General features: G+C 42.0%; 1 non-coding gene across 1 annotated transcript; it reads left to right on the top strand.

The window, feature by feature from the left end:
- Positions 1-1,494: 1,494 nt before the first annotated feature.
- LOC126356503 (5S ribosomal RNA) lies at positions 1,495-1,613 on the top strand. Its single transcript, XR_007565764.1, has one exon. It is a non-coding gene; the product is annotated as a 5S ribosomal RNA (ribosomal RNA).
- Positions 1,614-7,315: the final 5,702 nt, after the last annotated feature.

Here is a 7,315-nt window from a genome sequence, read left to right on the forward strand (position 1 = left end):
CAGAACGATAATGGTTGGTTTCCATTTGCTTGATTGAAAAACTCAGTTAGCGACCCTCCATAATGAGTGAAAGGTTGTGCTCGAAAAGAGAATACAATATTAGTATAAATCTTTGTAGAACTTTGACATAATGTTTTCCAAAGAAAACAATTATAATAAGAAATTCTCATGTAAAAAGATAGTGTTACTTTAATGTTTACTTTTCTTGCACTTTTCACAACACCCCTAAAATGTGTTAAGCAATCTTTCGCTGTATAGCATAGACTATTTAACAGATATTTTGGCTGCCTTTTACATAAGTTTGTTTTATTAATATTTTAACCTCTTTATGCAACCTGTTGTACAATTTTATTTCATAAAATAAAGTGGCGGTTGGAGTCTTTATCTTCATTCTTTCTCTGTAAAGGTAATCTGAGGATGTATCTCGTTTCATTCTCATGGGTAAAGATGTTTGCACAGCAATTATCAAGGTATTTTTTATGTGCGTAACAGAATCCGGAATTAAACTTGGGATAAATGTTTACCAATATGAGCTTCCAGTACAAAATCCCCAGTTACCAATCCGTAGCACTGGCATAACAAACTGTCACCGGTTTCACATTTACTTAGTGGTAACTGATCCGTATATGCATTAGTACTTTTAGTAGGTGCTAATATTTATTTTCGTTGAACGTATGAACGTTGTTATAAAGAAAAATTTTCATGCTTTAGCCATAAATTTTAATGACTCTAGGTATTGTTTATACTAGGTCTTATCACCCTACGTGTCCAGTTGACATTCACCTAATGGTGGATAACGCCACTTTTATCACTGACATCAGCCTATAATGGGTTAACACTTTCGATTTACAACTGAACAATGGGACTTCGTAGCTTCCTGATTGGTTGAAGATTAACATGTGATTTTCCTTTTTGTATAAAATTCAGTTATGCACGTTTAACAAACATTTTTAAGAACTTTTATATTTTTTTTCATTTTTTAATAAAATCTTATTCAAAAAATATGCGTTTTAATTAACAGTGAATTACCTGAGGCTTCACCTGTAATAGTGCGAAGCCGGTAGCGCTCCCAATGCAGAACTACAAAACAGGTAAACTAGGTTGAAAACTGAAACTTCCTGGCAGTTTAAAACTGTGTGCGGGGCCGAGACTCAAACTCAGAACCTTTGCCTTTCACACCTTGGTGTTCTACCCTCATAGCTACCCCAGCACAACTGTCCTCACACTTCAACCAGTTCCTCGTCGTGTTTGAGTAGCTCAGCAGTAGAACACCTGACCGTGAATGGCAAACATCCCGAGTTCGAGTCTCTGTACGGCAAGAAATTTTAATCTGCAAGTAGTGCGTCCGACCCACGTGGCGGCGCGCCGCACTGCGCGTCGCCTTAAAGGTGGAATGACGTGCTTTGCGTCAAATGTGCCACCGAAAAACGGCGATTGCGTGTGTTGGGAGGAGAGGCGAAGACTTCTTCTGCTGTGCGGATACAGTATAAGGACGCGAACGGCCATACCATGTTGAATACACCGGTTCTCGTCCGATCACCGAAGTTGAGCAACATCGGGCCCGGTTAGTACTTGGATGGGTGACCGCCTGGGAACACCGGGTGCTGTTGGCTCCCTCTCATTTTTAGGTACAGAAAGCTGCCTAAAGCCTGAAATAAGTTCTGCAGAAATTTTTACGAAGTCTCAGACGGTGTTCAGGAAAGATAGATTAGGCAGAATTGGTGGTGGAGTGTTTGTGTCTGTCAGTAGTGGTTTATCTTGTAGTGAAGTCGAAGTAGATACTCCGTGCGAATTGGTGTGGGTGGAGGTTATACTTAACAGCCGAATTAAGTTAATAATTGGCTCCTTCTACCGACCCCCAGACTCCGATGATACAGTTGCGGAACAGTTCAGAGAAAGTTTGAGTCTCGTAACAAATAAATACCCCACTCATACGGTTATAGTTGGTGGGGACTTCAACCTACCCTCGGTATGTTGGCAAAAATACTTGTTCAAAACCGAGATTGTCCTAAATGCATTCTCCGAAAATTATTTCGAGCAGTTAGTCAACGAACCCACGCGAATTGTAAATGGTTGCGAAAACACACTTGACCTCTTGGCCACAAACAATCCAGAGCTGATAGAGAGCATCATGACTGATACAGGGATTAGTGATCACAAGGTCATTGTAGCTAGGCTCAATACCATTTCTTCCAAATCCATAAGAAACAAACGCAAAATAATTTTATTTAAAAAAGCGGATAAAGTGCCACTAGAAGCCTTCCTAAAAGACAATTTCCATTCCTTCCGAACTGACTATGCGAATGTAGACGATATGTGGCACAAATTTAAAGATATAGTAGCAACAGCAATTGAGATATTCATACCTCATAAATTGGTAAGAGATGGAACGGATCCCCCGTGGTACACAAAAAAGGTCCCAACGCTGTTGCAGAGGCAACGGAAAAAGCATGCGATGTTCAGAAGAACGCGAAATCCTGAAGATGGGCTAAAATTTACAGACGCGCGAAATTTGGCACGTACTTCGATGCGAGATGCCTTTAATAGGTTCCACAACGAAACATTGTCTCGAAATTTGGTAGAAAATCCGAAGAAATTCTGGTCGTATGTAAAGTACACAAGCGGCAAGACGCAGTCAATACCTTCGCTGCGCAGTGCCGATGGTACTGTTATCGACGACTGTGCCGCTAAAGCGGAGTTATTGAACGCAGTTTTCCGAAATTCCTTCACCAGGGAAGACGAATGGAATATTCCAGAATTTGAAACACGAACATCTGATAGCATGAGTTTCTTAGAAGCAGATACCTTAGGGGTTGCGAAGCAACTCAAATCGCTTGATACGGGCAAGTCTTCAGGTCCAGATTGTATACCGATTAGGTTCCTTTCAGATTACGCTGATACTATAGCTCCCTACTTAGCACTCATATACAACCGCTCGTTCACCGATAGATCTGTACCTACAAATTGCAAAATTGCGCAGGTCGCACCAGTGTTCAAGAAGGGTAGTAGGAGTAATCCATTTAACTACAGACCTATATCATTGACGTCGATTTGCAGTAGGGTTTTGGAGCATATACTGTATTCAAACATCATGAATCACCTCGAAGGGAACGATCTATTGACACGTAATCAGCATGGCTTCAGAAAACATCGCTCTTGTGCAACGCAGCTAGCTCTTTATTCGCACGAAGTATTTCTAGATTTCCGGAAAGCTTTTGACACCGTTCCTCACAAGCGACTTCTAATCAAGCTGCGGAGCTATGGGGTATCGTCTCAGTTGTGCGACTGGATTCGTGATTTCCTGTCAGGAAGGTCGCAGTTCGTAGTAATAGACGGAAAATCATCGAGTAAAACTGAAGTGATATCAGGTGTTCCCCAGGGAAGCGTCCTGGGACCTCTACTGTTCCTGATCTATATAAATGACCTGGGTGACAATCTGAGCAGTTCTCTTAGACTGTTCGCAGATGATGCTGTAATTTACCGTCTAGTAAGGTCATCCGAAGACCAGTATCAGCTGCAAAGCGATTTAGAAAAGATTGCTGTATGGTGTGTCAGGTGGCAGTTGACGCTAAATAACGAAAAGTGTGAGATGATCCACATGAGTTCCAAAACAAATCCGTTGGAATTCGATTACTCGATAAATAGTACAATTCTCAACTCTGTCAATTCAACTAAGTACCTGGGTGTTAAAATTACGAACAACTTCAGTTGGAAGGACCACATAGATAATATTGTCGGGAAGGCGAGCCAAAGGTTGCGTTTCATTGGCAGGACACTTAGAAGATGCAGCAAGTCCACTAAAGAGACAGCTTAAACTACACTCGTTCGTCCTCTGTTAGAATATTGCTGCGCGGTATGAGATCCTTACCAGGTGGGATTGACGGAGGACATCGAGAGGGTGCAAAGAAGGGCAGCTCGTTTTGTATTATCGCGTTATAGAGAAGAGAGTGTGGCAGATATGATACACGAGTTGGGATGGAAGTCATTACAGCATAGACGTTTTTCGTCGCGGCGAGACCTTTTTACGAAATTTCAGTCACCAACTTTCTCTTCCGAATGCGAAAATATTTTGTTGAGCCCAACCTACATTGGTAGGAATGATCATCAAAATAAAATAAGAGAAATCAGAGCTCGAACAGAAAGGTTTAGGTGTTCGTTTTTCCCGCTCGCTGTTCGGGAGTGGAATAGTAGAGAGATAGTATGATTGTGGTTCGATGAACCCTCTGCCAAGCACTTAAATGTGAATTGCAGAGTAGTCATGTAGATGTAGATGTAAGTTTCATATCAGCACTCACTCCACTGCTGAGTGAAAATTTCATTCCAGCTATAGTCTTCATTCACTGTGAATCCCATTAATTCACAAGACCTTTTCTTTTAATGAGAACACCATATTAAGGAGTCTTAAATATTATCAACGACAAAACATGTAAAGGCTATGCCTTGTGCTACATATTTTTATTTACTCTGTAAGCAGTCTCTCTAGGACAATTAATTACCGGTCTATACTGTAAACTACAGTTCTAAGACTCAAACAAGCGTAGACACCCAACTAAATACCCATTAATATCCATGTTAATAAATTATTTCAGTTTGATAAAGGGATGTGTGTAATTGCAATTATTATATAGAATCATATGATTTTTAAAAAAAGTCACACCTATTCAGTAATTTGAGATGCGTGCGTGAACAACGTAATGTTAGAAAGAGGCAATTCTCGAGTTTCACATGGTTCCATCTAGGTAGCAGCAGCGTGCGTCCACTTCAGTTCTAGTGAAAATTGTGTCAGGAGAACAGAAAGCATTTTGTGTTCTACATTTTGCGCAGTGTGGGTCAGTGACATCCGTGGGTGTGGCTCCTCCTACAGCAACTAGCATTGGACGATGGTGTAAACAATTCAGGGAAACAGTTTGTGTAAAGGTAAATCGCCAGGCCGTCCCCGAGTGTCTGATATAGACGTCAAACGCATCCGCCATAGCTTCACAAGAAGTGCACCGAAATCCGTTCACCCGGCAGCTCGACAGCTTAACATGCTCCCCATGTCCGTCTGGCGTGTGTTACGTCGACGTTTACACATGGAACCATACAAAACTTAGCTACTGCAAGTTCTTCATAAGTGATGAGGCACCACTCCATTTAGTGTCATAATGCGAATAAAGGATACCGAATAACCACACCAAGTTGTAAAACGTGAGAGGTACTCTCCAAAATTTAATGTTTTTTGACCAGTTTCACGGAAAAAACGTGTAGGGTCCATTTTTCTTTACCGAGAACTTTGTTACAGGAAGCACATATCTCAATATGCTTAAGAAATTACCTTTCTCGCAGTTGGAAACTGATTCAAACATTTCATTCACCAAAAAGATGGGGCATCGCCACACTGGCATATGGGAGAGCGGAAATTTTTAATTCAAAGGACCACTGAACGATGGATTGGTCACTCTACACTAAATGATTCAGCCTTACATTACTAGCTTCGAAGGTCATCGGGCCTGACTGTATGTGATTATATCTTGTGGGGGTTTATAAAATACTTTGTTTATGTGCTCCATTGCCTACGACAATGAATGAACTGAGACATCGCATAACAACAGTTGTGGAAGCTGTAACTCAGGACATGCTCGCTGCAGCGTGGGAACAATTTGAATATCGCATTGACATATGCCATGCATCGCAAGGGGGCGTATTGAACGGCTATAAAATGGTATGAAAAATAACTTTTTTAGTTTCCTTCATCAAAACACAAAATTCATTGTATATGTAAATTAGTTTTAGAAATACAGACGCACCAAATCGAGTGATTCGTTTTGATACACCCTGTATATTCATTACCGCATTCTGACCGAGTGTCAGCAACAGGGTTTTAATGCCAGTGAGCGACTACTGAATGAGCCGAAAAGCTACACTCAACGTGGCTGGCACTACACGGCCTAGAGGGAGCGCCTTTGTGCTCAAAGGATCGCCTGCTGAATGCCGCGCCTCTAGGGTATCCGACCCACTTTACCGACAGGCACTGCGGTCGCAATTGCCCCGAGGCTTGTAAGGGGCGACTGCATTGCAGGCTGCTGGGGTTGGCCCATGGCCTCATATCTCACCTCTGCTCAGCTCAGCTCACCTCACCTCACAGCCCGCTGTGCCGCGCGCCGCTAATTTGCGCGAGTGGCTGGCAGCGGCGCGGCGTGAGTGCGTTTCGCACCTTTGTGCACCGTCAGGCAGTAAATCTCTGGCGGCAGAGCGCAGCGCACCTAGCGGCAGTGCAGGCAGATTCACGCAGCCCGCGGTGCGAAGTTATTTATATGGGCGGCAGAGCAGCAACGTACTTGCTGCAGGGTAACCAACTTCAGCAGAGGACCAGTCAGCATTCTCTGAGACGGGTTGAGATGGTTGTACGGGGAAGAGTAGGGGACAGTATCTGACGGGGGAGAGGACGCCGCGAACAGAGTTGACCACCAATACAAACTGGCTACCGGAAATGTACAGCTGGAGGAGTTTCATTTTTAATAAAAATTATACCAGCTGATGTCCCACCACTATCCAGTTTAAATATGGATGTACGAAGAAGAAATGTTCTCCGTCATAAATCAGGGAGTGTATTCTTAATGACATTCTAACATGCAGATTCAGAGAATATGCACTTACATTTTGTCTGTTTACGACAGAGCAATTTCCGCGGATATGGCGGACTATTAAACCTAAAATAACTAACTGTTAGCAATAGTTCACACCATATACTAAATGTTTATCCATATTAGTAAACTACTAACTAAGAAAGCTCACTTTGTTGCCAGTGTCAGTTACGTTTTACGATTCGTGGCAGTAGTTTCTTGTTATATACCATTTTTCGTGTTAATGTGGTCTTTCTCGGAGTTTCTGCTGTCGAAATCTACTAAGGTTTCCATCTGGGTGGCCGTGCTGGAATTCAACGATGTTTTGATAGCTCTTCCGAAATCAGTCATCCAGTAAAATGCTTCTTAGTGACCTTGGCTCATGAAGTTTCCTTCAGTTTCCGTAGACAGCAGATCGCCCCAATACTGACAATGTGCGAAATATAGAATTAAAACATTTGCTTGCAACCTGAAGGGCTAGGTAGCGCAAAGTAAAAGCATAAACCGCAGGCAAACCATACATTTTTCTTGTGTAACAATTACCATATTTCTTAAACAAACCGTTCTCAAGTCTGTTTATTACATTGTTAGAAATTTGTATGTTTTGTACTTTTAAATCTATAATATTTTTATTGATGCTGAGTGCGTAATCCGATAAACAAAAATAGTGCATTCACTCATTGAATATATGGTTACTGTGTGGTCATTTATAT

Source organism: Schistocerca gregaria, chromosome 3, assembly GCF_023897955.1.
Source record: "Schistocerca gregaria isolate iqSchGreg1 chromosome 3, iqSchGreg1.2, whole genome shotgun sequence".
NCBI classification, from domain to species: domain Eukaryota; kingdom Metazoa; phylum Arthropoda; class Insecta; order Orthoptera; family Acrididae; genus Schistocerca; species Schistocerca gregaria.